Below are 13,728 nucleotides of genomic sequence, written 5' to 3'. Positions count from 1 at the left end.
GTGCCAATATACTCATCATCTTATGACAATACATCTACATGCCACATATTCAGAAGCAAGGTCAATTGAAAATTATATTTTGAGGTCAAGGTAATATACCGAGGAACACACTGCAACATGATGACACACCCAACGTGCATACATGTAGGTCAGGAGTCAAAAAGTCAAAGTCTGATCAAATGTTCCATGTAAAAAATACACACAGCAGTCTTGCACGAAAGCTCATCACGGTACACGTAACAATGTCTTATGTCATGATGCACTACACATGCAAAATATAGAAAACCTAGGGCAGAGACAGAAACACAAGACATATAACTAAACTCAATTGAATGGTACTTGTATTGCAGGTCACTACAATTGCCTTCAACAAACAATATAAACTCTCGCAACAATGCAGAGTTAAACCCGTCTTTCACTAAAGTTTGAGCAGGATTCTTTGCAACGATTATCTTACCACTGTTAATTGAGAATCGAGTCGTGCAGTTATGTCAATAAATTAAAACGGTAAGATTAGACATTAAAACACTAAAAACTAGGGTTTACCATTAATTTTTAACCCAACCATATGATAGTACTATGGTAAACTTATGGAAACACATGATACAGTCATGAAATTGAATATTTGAAATAGTACGACCAGAACAATACAAGACAGAGTTGTAAACAAAAAGTAATGATAAATATCAAGTTTTTAATCCCAATGCACAAATTAGGAACCGTAGTTTTCATTCAATTTATTTATCTAAAAAGTACGCTTGGGTTAAACAACGGAAATTAACACTGTATATTTATATAAACGATCAATCTTGTAAATATACTAAATAAATAAATGATTTGGAAAATACGTTGAAGGTATAAAAAGTCATGAGAATTCCGAATGCAATAAGGTTCTATCCGGGCACTCTGGTTCTAAACCTTGGTTCCATGGGTTGTTTGGTTCTGAACCTTGGTTTTATCCGGGTTCTTTGGTTCGAAACCATGGTAACTGGTTCAACATCCGGGTTGTTTGGTTATAGCAATCCGACTTCTTGGTTCCATCTGGGTTCTATTCTGGATTATTCTAATGTTCCCGTTGAAAATGGAGAAGATAACCACAAGTATCCGAATAAAAAGATAAAGTAGGTCAAAGACGCTAAAATTATTTTATAACATTTAACATTTCAGGATCGTCGGTAAAAGAAGCTGTAAGGTATTTATTTTCTCATTCTTATAATTTTGATTAGGAAACTAGAAAAAAATAAAGCATCGTTTAGATTTCGAAAATAAAACGAAATATACGTTATATCGAACATCCTTTTATTTAATTCAGTCGTTCTGTTTTTATTTATTTCCCTTTACTCATTCCTTATTTCCGTAAATATTTCTAGAAGTTTTAAAACAACAAAAGCCACTTGACCAGTTGACGACTTGCATATACATTTGATTGCACATTTAAAGTTCGAATGAATTTTATTCAATAGCTGCTTTGTAATAATGTCAGATTTGATAGAAATACGTGTAACAAATCGTTTTGTTCAAAACGGATGTTAAAAGACACATAAAAAGAAAGTGATGATCAATTTAAGTTTGTTAGCTTTATTTAATTGAAAAATAAGTTATAAAATATTACAAAAATGTATATGTACAATAAATTTGTCAATTTTGATACTACTTGTGAAAAGCATGCATATAATCATTATAGGCCCAAAATAATCAAATCAAAATTAAGATTGAATCTTTTTATAATAACATTGTGTGTGTATTAATGACAGTGCTAGTGGGATGAGTAGCACCAACACAATAGTCAGAACTTCTGTGTTGGTACCATAGTAAAGGGGCATAAAGAGTTACTCTAGTCCGTTCGTCCCGAACGTAAAAAAAAGGGTTCCGTTCTCTTAACTTTAGTTTCCTAAACCAAATACTACAAAACTTCTACACAAAATAAAAAAGAAGATGTGGCATGAGTGCTAATAAGAACTCTCCACAAAAGACTAGATGACATTGAAATTAACAGCTATAAGTCATCCTACGGCCTTCAACAATAAGCAAAGTCCATACCGCATAGTCAGCTATAAAAGGCACCGAAATGACAATGTAAAAACAATTCAAACGAGAAAAGAAACGAACAAACGTTTGTACAAAAAATTAACAAAAAAATTATGTAACACATAAACAAACGACAATTCATGAATTACAGTCTCCTGACTTGGGACGGGCACAAACAAACAGAATGAGGCGGATTAAACATGCTAGCGGGATCTCCACCCTCCACCTAATGTGGCGTGAGTGCCAAAGAAGAACTCTTTACAAGAGACCAGATGACACAGAAATTAACAACTATATGTCACTATACGGCCTTCTACAATGAGCAAATAGATTTAGGAAGATGACACTAGTAATTTTTGTGCCCGTCCCAAGTCAGGAGACTGTAATTCATGAATTGTCGTTTGTTTATGTGTTACATAATTTTTTTGTTAATTTTTTGTACAAACGTTTGTTCGTTTCTTTTCTCGTTTGAATTGTTTTTACATTGTCATTTCGGTGCCTTTTATAGCTGACTATGCGGTATGGACTTTGCTTATTGTTGAAGGCCGTAGGATGACTTATAGCTGTTAATTTCAATGTCATCTAGTCTTTTGTGGAGAGTTCTTATTAGCACTCATGCCACATCTTCTTTTTTATTTTGTGTAGAAGTTTTGTAGTATTTGGTTTAGGAAACTAAAGTTAAGAGAACGGAACCCTTTTTTTTACGTTCGGGACGAACGGACTAGAGTAACTCTTTATGCCCCTTTACTATGGTACCAACACAGAAGTTCTGACTATTGTGTTGGTGCTACTCATCCCACTAGCACTGTCATTAATACACACACAATGTTATTATAAAAAGATTCAATCTTAATTTTGATTTGATTATTTTGGGCCTATAATGATTATATGCATGCTTTTCACAAGTAGTATCAAAATTGACAAATTTATTGTACATATACATTTTTGTAATATTTTATAACTTATTTTTCAATTAAATAAAGCTAACAAACTTAAATTGATCATCACTTTCTTTTTATGTGTCTTTTAACATCCGTTTTGAACAAAACGATTTGTTACACGTATTTCTATCAAATCTGACATTATTACAAAGCAGCTATTGAATAAAATTCATTCGAACTTTAAATGTGCAATCAAATGTATATGCAAGTCGTCAACTGGTCAAGTGGCTTTTGTTGTTTTAAAACTTCTAGAAATATTTACGGAAATAAGGAATGAGTAAAGGGAAATAAATAAAAACAGAACGACTGAATTAAATAAAAGGATGTTCGATATAACGTATATTTCGTTTTATTTTCGAAATCTAAACGATGCTTTATTTTTTTCTAGTTTCCTAATCAAAATTATAAGAATGAGAAAATAAATACCTTACAGCTTCTTTTACCGACGATCCTGAAATGTTAAATGTTATAAAATAATTTTAGCGTCTTTGACCTACTTTATCTTTTTATTCGGATACTTGTGGTTATCTTCTCCATTTTCAACGGGAACATTAGAATAATCCAGAATAGAACCCAGATGGAACCAAGAAGTCGGATTGCTATAACCAAACAACCCGGATGTTGAACCAGTTACCATGGTTTCGAACCAAAGAACCCGGATAAAACCAAGGTTCAGAACCAAACAACCCATGGAACCAAGGTTTAGAACCAGAGTGCCCGGATAGAACCTTATTGCATTCGGAATTCTCATGACTTTTTATACCTTCAACGTATTTTCCAAATCATTTATTTATTTAGTATATTTACAAGATTGATCGTTTATATAAATATACAGTGTTAATTTCCATTGTTTAACCCAAGCGTACTTTTTAGATAAATAAATTGAATGAAAACTACGGTTCCTAATTTGTGCATTGGGATTAAAAACTTGATATTTATCATTACTTTTTGTTTACAACTCTGTCTTGTATTGTTCTGGTCGTACTATTTCAAATATTCAATTTCATGACTGTATCATGTGTTTCCATAAGTTTACCATAGTACTATCATATGGTTGGGTTAAAAATTAATGGTAAACCCTAGTTTTTAGTGTTTTAATGTCTAATCTTACCGTTTTAATTTATTGACATAACTGCACGACTCGATTCTCAATTAACAGTGGTAAGATAATCGTTGCAAAGAATCCTGCTCAAACTTTAGTGAAAGACGGGTTTAACTCTGCATTGTTGCGAGAGTTTATATTGTTTGTTGAAGGCAATTGTAGTGACCTGCAATACAAGTACCATTCAATTGAGTTTAGTTATATGTCTTGTGTTTCTGTCTCTGCCCTAGGTTTTCTATATTTTGCATGTGTAGTGCATCATGACATAAGACATTGTTACGTGTACCGTGATGAGCTTTCGTGCAAGACTGCTGTGTGTATTTTTTACATGGAACATTTGATCAGACTTTGACTTTTTGACTCCTGACCTACATGTATGCACGTTGGGTGTGTCATCATGTTGCAGTGTGTTCCTCGGTATATTACCTTGACCTCAAAATATAATTTTCAATTGACCTTGCTTCTGAATATGTGGCATGTAGATGTATTGTCATAAGATGATGAGTATATTGGCACAAGAAACTTCATGTGAGCTTGACCTTTGCCCTCAATGAAAACCTTGTATATTTTGTTTGAATTGAATGGAGAATTAACTGTATGATTGGCACTCGTACCACATCTTCTATATATTAGATATATAGATATATTGTTAGTTTTGTGTACCACGATGACCCTTTTCTCAAAATCCGCTTCGTATTTTTTTTTACAAGGATCTCTTGACCAGACTATGACTTTTTGACTCTTGACCTTTGCATATTGGGTGTGTCTCTTGGTATGATTACCTAGACGTCAAGTCAGGAGTCTGGTTTTTGTTCTTCTTGTATGTTTTTAATTGTAAGTTTATTTTATGATTTGGAGTTTAAACTGGTACACATTTTGTTAAGGGCCATCTGAAGCCCGCCTCTGGGCGAGGGATTTTCTCGCCTTGTTGAAGACCCATTAGTGGCCTTTGACTGCTTTCTACTCTTTTGACATGATTACTGTCTCTTTTACACATTCCACATTTCCATTCTCAATTTTTAAGAATGTTTGGTTTAGATGAAACTAAATCCTTTAATTTCCGTGAATATCATATCAAGTAAGAAAATTTACTGCTTCAGTAGCATCATGTGCTGCAGTGTGATAGATAATGCAAAATGTTTCAATCATTTTACCTTAGATTTTATTTCATTGACATGTAGGTATGGATAGTCTGCTTTTACATCTTAAAAATTCACACAGAAGGTATACGCATATCAATAAACTGAACTCAATGCTAAGAACCTTTAAAGTACACTTAGACAGAGAGCTCAAACTAGTGAAACACTTTGTTAAGTTGGTCACATTTAACTTGAAATATCACTGTCTGTTACCAAACTGCACCGAGATCCTGAAAAAAAATGTGCAAGTTAAGTCTATTTAAAGAAGAATTCAATGGAAGTAAATAAGCTGATTACTGAAATAAATGTAGAATATGTCTATTAACCACAGATGCCCCTGCTTGTGACAAAAATAATTAAACTTCCACATATAGATGCAGGATTCGCGTAATTTTGACCGTTTTGTGACCATAAACATTGTGAATAAGTTAGAAAACATTTGGTTGAGGCAAATGAAAGTTCAAGAACGGAAACAACAGATTTAGCAGTTTTCCTATCTCAAGGCTCCGGGTTGACATTTGTATCATTGGTACTCGTACCACAACTTTTTACATCTAAAATCTCATGAACAGTGACGCCATCGGGACCAAATATCGAACTTAATAGATCTGTGTCATGGGGTAATGTGAATCGCGTATAAGGTTCCTAACATTTGATTGAGTCAGACTTATTTAAGAGATAGGAAACAAAAGAGTCAGCACTTCTTATGTTTTTAAAGGGACATGATAACTCTTGAACGGTAAAAGTGACACTTAAAAATTTCAAATTTGATTTTGTGTTGAGGTGGGGATCCCGCTTACATGTTCAACCCCGCCTTATTCGGAATATATGTGCCTTTGGTAAGTCAGGAGCCTGTAATTCAATGGTTGTCGTTTTTTATGTGTTACATACTTGTTTTTCGTTCATTTTTTGTACATAAATTTGTTCGTTTATTTTCTCGTTTGAATATTGTTTTACAATGTCATTTCAGTGCCTTTTATTGCTGACTATATGCGGTATTGACTTTGCTTATTGTTGAAAGCTGTATATGACCTATAGTTGTTAGTGTTTATGTCATCTGGTCTTTTGTGGAGAGTTCTCATTGGCACTCATACCACATAAGGTCACTAACATGTTTAACCCCGCCTTATTTTATATGTACGTGCCTATCTTGTTTTTCGTTAATTTTTCATAAATTAGACCGTTTGTTTTCTCGTTTGAATTGTTTTACATTGTCATGTCAGTGCCTTTAATAGCTGACTTTGCTCATTGTTGAAGACCGTGTGGTGACCAAGGCTACATTGTATAGTTGTTAATTTCTGTGTCATTTAGTCTCTTGTGGAGAGTTCTCATTGGCACTCGTGCACCTGCTTCTTTTATATATTGTGTATAAGTTTTGTAGTATTTGGAGCATTTACGGCCTTCAACAATGAGCGAAACCAAATGCATTATATTTAGAAGTTGCTTTAAAAAATATGTAAAATGAAGCATTTTCGACCTTCACCAATGAGCTAATAGCAACTGTTGCTTAAAGAGTGTTTCGATGGAAGTCGCGAATTTCTGTATTCTTCCCATTATCATGTCATTGGTCTGTATTCTTTATTTTTGTTTAATCATTTTGTTTAAATTTCTTTATACTTTATCCCCCTTTTAGCCTCTATTTTTTATATTGGGGTATAACAGCGTATAGTATGCATTTACAGTTTAAGATGCCATAAATAAATTAATATAACTTCTGACACTACAAATTCTGTTAATAAGATATTTATTTAGGCGCTCCTTATAAATAACATGATAAGAATCAATCAAGTTCATATGGACAGGTTACTCTGACATTTTTCTATAAATAGAGAATCAGGTGAAAGCTGCATTGGTTCTTATTATAGGACATTAATCAAGACCAGGTCAAAAATAATGCATAATTAGTAAAGGTTGAATCTAGTGCATTTGGTTACTATGCAATTATTCTAAAAATAGTAAAATCACGTGAAGGCCGCGTGGAGTCTGCATGCACAAAGCGTGATAGATATTGTTCGGAACCAAATTGCGTTCTGAAATTCTCTTGACTTTTTATTACTTTAACGTATTCCCAATCATTTATTTATTTAGTATATTGATATATAATAAAGCCTGACGAAAGTTCATTCGGTTGTTTCGGGATTGTTCTTAAATACTCGGATACATCGGGATTTTTCAATCTCAAAATTCTGAAAATCAAGTGAAGGCTGCTTGGAGTTTGCATGCAGCAAAAAAAAGTGAAACCTTTTGGGGAACAACGTAAAAGTAGCATGTTCTGACAGAATATTAGACTTAAGTGAAATGTTTTTGACATTTCTTTTGAAAAAGGTCAAAATGGCTGCCGTTGATATGGACACAGCAAAATTTGAAAAGTGAAGCATTTACGGTCCTTCAACAATGAGAAAAATCAAATGCATTATATTTAGTTAGAATTTGTTTAAAAAATATGAAAAGTGAAGCATTTACGGCCTTCAACAATGAGCGAAACCAAATGCATTATATTTAGAAGTTGCTTTAAAAAATATGTAAAATGAAGCATTTTCGACCTTCACCAATGAGCTAATAGCAACTGTTGCTTAAAGAGTGTTTCGATGGAAGTCGCGAATTTCTGTATTCTTCCCATTATCATGTCATTGGTCTGTATTCTTTATTTTTGTTTAATCATTTTGTTTAAATTTCTTTATACTTTATCACCCTTTTAGCCTCTATTTTTTATATTGGGGTATAACAGCGTATAGTATGCATTTACAGTTTAAGATGCCATAAATAAATTAATATAACTTCTGACACTACAAATTCTGTTAATAAGATATTTATTTAGGCGCTCCTTATAAATAACATGATAAGAATCAATCAAGTTCATATGGACAGGTTACTCTGACATTTTTCTATAAATAGAGAATCAGGTGAAAGCTGCATTGGTTCTTATTATAGGACATTAATCAAGACCAGGTCAAAAATAATGCATAATTAGTAAAGGTTGAATCTAGTGCATTTGGTTACTATGCAATTATTCTAAAAATAGTAAAATCACGTGAAGGCCGCGTGGAGTCTGCATGCACAAAGCGTGATAGATATTGTTCGGAACCAAATTGCGTTCTGAAATTCTCTTGACTTTTTATTACTTTAACGTATTCCCAATCATTTATTTATTTAGTATATTGATATATAATAAAGCCTGACGAAAGTTCATTCGGTTGTTTCGGGATTGTTCTTAAATACTCGGATACATCGGGATTTTTCAATCTCAAAATTCTGAAAATCAAGTGAAGGCTGCTTGGAGTTTGCATGCAGCAAAAAAAAGTGAAACCTTTTGGGGAACAACGTAAAAGTAGCATGTTCTGACAGAATATTAGACTTAAGTGAAATGTTTTTGACATTTCTTTTGAAAAAGGTCAAAATGGCTGCCGTTGATATGGACACAGCAAAATTTGAAAAGTGAAGCATTTACGGTCCTTCAACAATGAGAAAAATCAAATGCATTATATTTAGTTAGAATTTGTTAAAAAAATATGAAAAGTGAAGCATTTACGGCCTTCAACAATGAGCGAAACCAAATGCATTATATTTAGAAGTTGCTTTAAAAAATATGTAAAATGAAGCATTTTCGACCTTCACCAATGAGCTAATAGCAACTGTTGCTTAAAGAGTGTTTCGATGGAAGTCGCGAATTTCTGTATTCTTCCCATTATCATGTCATTGGTCTGTATTCTTTATTTTTGTTTAATCATTTTGTTTAAATTTCTTTATACTTTATCACCCTTTTAGCCTCTATTTTTTATATTGGGGTATAACAGCGTATGGTATGCATTTACAGTTTAAGATGCCATAAATAAATTAATATAACTTCTGACACTACAAATTCTGTTAATAAGATATTTATTTAGGCGCTCCTTATAAATAACATGATAAGAATCAATCAAGTTCATATGGACAGGTTACTCTGACATTTTTCTATAAATAGAGAATCAGGTGAAAGCTGCATTGGTTCTTATTATAGGACATTAATCAAGACCAGGTCAAAAATAATGCATAATTAGTAAAGGTTGAATCTAGTGCATTTGGTTACTATGCAATTATTCTAAAAATAGTAAAATCACGTGAAGGCCGCGTGGAGTCTGCATGCACAAAGCGTGATAGATATTGTTCGGAACCAAATTGCGTTCTGAAATTCTCTTGACTTTTTATTACTTTAACGTATTCCCAATCATTTATTTATTTAGTATATTGATATATAATAAAGCCTGACGAAAGTTCATTCGGTTGTTTCGGGATTGTTCTTAAATACTCGGATACATCGGGATTTTTCAATCTCAAAATTCTGAAAATCAAGTGAAGGCTGCTTGGAGTTTGCATGCAGCAAAAAAAAAGTGAAACCTTTGGGGGAACAACGTAAAAGTAGCATGTTCTGACAGAATATTAGACTTAAGTGAAATGTTTTTGACATTTCTTTTGAAAAAGGTCAAAATGGCTGCCGTTGATATGGACACAGCAAAATTTGAAAAGTGAAGCATTTACGGTCCTTCAACAATGAGAAAAATCAAATGCATTATATTTAGTTAGAATTTGTTTAAAAAATATGAAAAGTGAAGCATTTACGGCCTTCAACAATGAGCGAAACCAAATGCATTATATTTAGAAGTTGCTTTAAAAAATATGTAAAATGAACCATTTTCGACCTTCACCAATGAGCTAATAGCAACTGTTGCTTAAAGAGTGTTTCGATGGAAGTCGCGAATTTCTGTATTCTTCCCATTATCATGTCATTGGTCTGTATTCTTATTTTTGTTTAATCATTTTGTTTAAATTTCTTTATACTTTATCACCCTTTTAGCCTCTATTTTTTATATTGGGGTATAACAGCGTATAGTATGCATTTACAGTTTAAGATGCCATAAATAAATTAATATAACTTCTGACACTACAAATTCTGTTAATAAGATATTTATTTAGGCGCTCCTTATAAATAACATGATAAGAATCAATCAAGTTCATATGGACAGGTTACTCTGACATTTTTCTATAAATAGAGAATCAGGTGAAAGCTGCATTGGTTCTTATTATAGGACATTAATCAAGACCAGGTCAAAAATAATGCATAATTAGTAAAGGTTGAATCTAGTGCATTTGGTTACTATGCAATTATTCTAAAAATAGTAAAATCACGTGAAGGCCGCGTGGAGTCTGCATGCACAAAGCGTGATAGATATTGTTCGGAACCAAATTGCGTTCTGAAATTCTCTTGACTTTTTATTACTTTAACGTATTCCCAATCATTTATTTATTTAGTATATTGATATATAATTAAATATCAGTCACTCCTTCGAATTTTTTTTAAAAGTACTTTTGCTTTTCCAAAAAAGCTGCACTAAACACATTATAAACTCCTTCTGTATGAAGACTAGACCCGTAGGACGCTTGAATCCAAAGCTTATCTCCTCGTGACAGTGCCACGTTTACTGTCTGCGATGCCATGTCATATCCTCCTGCGAATAGCATACCAAAATCTGTCCATTTTTCATTAGGTCAAGATAAGATCCCTTGCCAGGTGAAGACATCATAGACGCAGACACAGAGTAAGCACCGGACGTTTTAACACTAAACACACCCGTATAGGAATTGTAACAGTTTCCGATATTAGCAAGAACTCTGTTGTATTTGACAATTCCTCCAGATGACAATGTTGCACCATTTCTAGACAATGTAGCTGTAAAGGCAGTATAACCTGCTCCTGAAAATAGAATTGGTAATCTTTTGTATAATAAACAAATATAGTACATATCATTAAGCATGCACACACATATGTTATATATAATAAAAATGTATCCCTATCTGTAAGAATTTGACACAGCAATCAGTCATTTTAAATGTAAAAACTATACTCACTTGAACAGATACTTCCAACTAATACAAGAAAGATAACCTTGAAATACATTTCTAACGGTGAGATTGAAGCGTTGTGTTGTTGAAACTCTACTTCATATATTATATGTATACGTAATGCATTGCATGTCACTCTTTGCATATTTATATTCGGTTTCAATATAATTATCAGTTCGTGTCATCCGTGTGGAAAGGTCAGGTTAACTTTCATGTCGCTCTTTAACCAGCTTTCGGGGGGAAATCAATGCAATTACAGGTGTTTATACTTGATCTTGTTCATCAGCAACGTAAAAATAAGTCAGGGCATGGTTGTTAAAAAATGAATTTTTCGATTTTGTGTTGCTACATAACATATTCGAGGCACAAGAATAATAATTCATCATACTGCGTTTTTACTCACTTTACTAACCCTTGCTGCTGTGCATTAGTCATGAGGAGAATCACTATTGGAGTAATCTCATGTATCTGTAGCTAGTTCTAAAGGATCTCCCCTTGATGACCATTGCATTGTTGTGATGTAAAAGTCCCTCACTGCTGTGCACTGGTCATAAGGAGAACTACTGCAGAATGAGATACTATATTCCCGGTTCTATTTTTTTTTTGTTACTTTTTTTTTTGTTTCCGTATTAATAAACTGAATATAATATCCTTTAATATTAAATCGGCCTCATTATACTCAATGTCTCTTACCATAATTATATCCTACATTGCTCATATTATCAATTTATTATTGTGTATTACTTATTGTGTATTTCACTAATGTTTATATAATCATTGTATTATGATGTCTTTGTATCTTACCCGACAAGGGCCCATGATTGGTTTAATAAAATAATGTCTAATGTCTAATGTCATAGCAACATCCACTATAAAACTGCATAAATAGCTATTTATGTAAAAAATACATAAATAGAGGATGTTTATTTTCAAATTGGAATATGACTGCATGCATTGCATCACTCACAGTCTTGTCTGTCCTTTTGATAAGGTTCAACAAATGTAATATATAATATAATATGGGGGTGTGGCTCATAACAAGCAAAATATTAAATAAAAACGACATAAATATTGATTAACAGTACCAATCAAAATGTTATTATTTATTTTAGCATGATACGTTTTTCTCTTGATTGATTTCACGTCTGGGTTTTTTTGACACAATAATGACTACACTATCGCCCAAAACCATTCACATCACACGAGGTAGTCCCGATCATCAGAGGGTGATATCAAGCTTTGTTCAACGTCACATAGAATTGTCTCAACCAATACAATGTTTAATTCGCTATCACCATTTACAAACAGTCGAATACAAAGATATTTGTTCTAGGTATGTTTACTTTTGTAATTAAAAGTGGTGTTTTGTTGGTTCATTCAATCATGTTGCTCATATGTGTTGTAATTTGTAGATTAAAAGATCTGGCAATATATTACATTGTATTGTGTAATGCATTCGGTATACAGCAAAACAAATGTGATCTCATAATTAAATTTTGATCAGTGAAGTATGGAGAACAAACGAACCACACGGTTATTAAAAAAACAAAATCAACCGGTCGGAGAAAAAGATAAATCTGGAAAAGGAAATAGAGTAACAATTTCTCTAATTATGTATCCATTTTAACCGATTTTTATTATAACGACCAGTTGATAAATTTTGTAAAATCGTTGAACGTACAAACAATGTTAGTATCGCTTTAATGTTCCAGTAAATGGACACAAAAAAAACGTTTAATTTCGTTGTTGCAGAATATAAAGGAATTTTGGGGATATCATTGTTGGTAATACAAGATGAATATAACGTATCTTTATTGATTGAAATTCCGTTGTTTGGGACAGTTTCAATCATTCAGAATGATTTGGTGTGCTTTTTTTTTTTAAATATTACTGATAATGCCTTATATTATGATAGGCGGATTATTTTGGAAATAGTACAACGGAATTTCTAGTATGTAGTAAAGATATGTTACTAGTATTATGTCAAATATCCTGCTGTTATTGCATTACATGTCTTACCTTTAATTTGAGCTATTTCTACCTTCAGTGCTTTATTGTCATTTTCCAATGCATCTATTCTCCTTTGAACTATTTTGTACTCTGGAAACAAATCTAAAACAGTTTCTGTTCCCTGGCATATTACTAGTGCAAGAAAACATAATAATAGACATTGGGACTGCATTGTTTTAACTTCCACTCGAAACGATTGATACGAATGGGCACACTTATTCTTTTTATAGGCTTGAAGATTATAACAAACTACAGATGCTTCCTGTTTACGTCTCTTACATGTAAATGAATATTCATATCTACTTACATGTATCAATATCAAGTATAAATCACATCCTTTAAGAATGAAACCAATTTGTTTGTTTTCTATTGTATGCCTCTGTTTTATGTGAACATTTTTATTTTTCTCATGACCAAATTGGTTTCAGAAACACGTAAAAATGCCCTGTAAATGTAAAAAAAATCTCTTCAAACTAATGTTAATTTGAGGGGGAGAAAATAGTCTTATTTAACATTCTACTTTGATATATCTATTGTAACCGAATCACTTCAATATTTGATTATCAGATTCCATGCCATTCTTATGAAAATCTATGGCTTTTGTCGTCCACTTATGATTTTTTTATTTGTC

At 32.6% G+C, this 13,728-nt stretch overlaps 1 protein-coding gene across 1 annotated transcript in view; it reads left to right on the top strand.

Moving 5' to 3' along the window:
• LOC143080022 (ficolin-1-like) overlaps positions 1–13,728 on the top strand; it is a 347,809-nt gene that overhangs the window by 118,295 nt on the left and 215,786 nt on the right. The gene's annotated exons all lie outside the window — the stretch shown is intronic.

Source organism: Mytilus galloprovincialis, chromosome 6 (genome assembly GCF_965363235.1).
Source record: "Mytilus galloprovincialis chromosome 6, xbMytGall1.hap1.1, whole genome shotgun sequence".
Lineage (NCBI taxonomy): Eukaryota > Metazoa > Mollusca > Bivalvia > Mytilida > Mytilidae > Mytilus > Mytilus galloprovincialis.
This window is presented reverse-complemented; position numbering and strand designations above follow the sequence as displayed.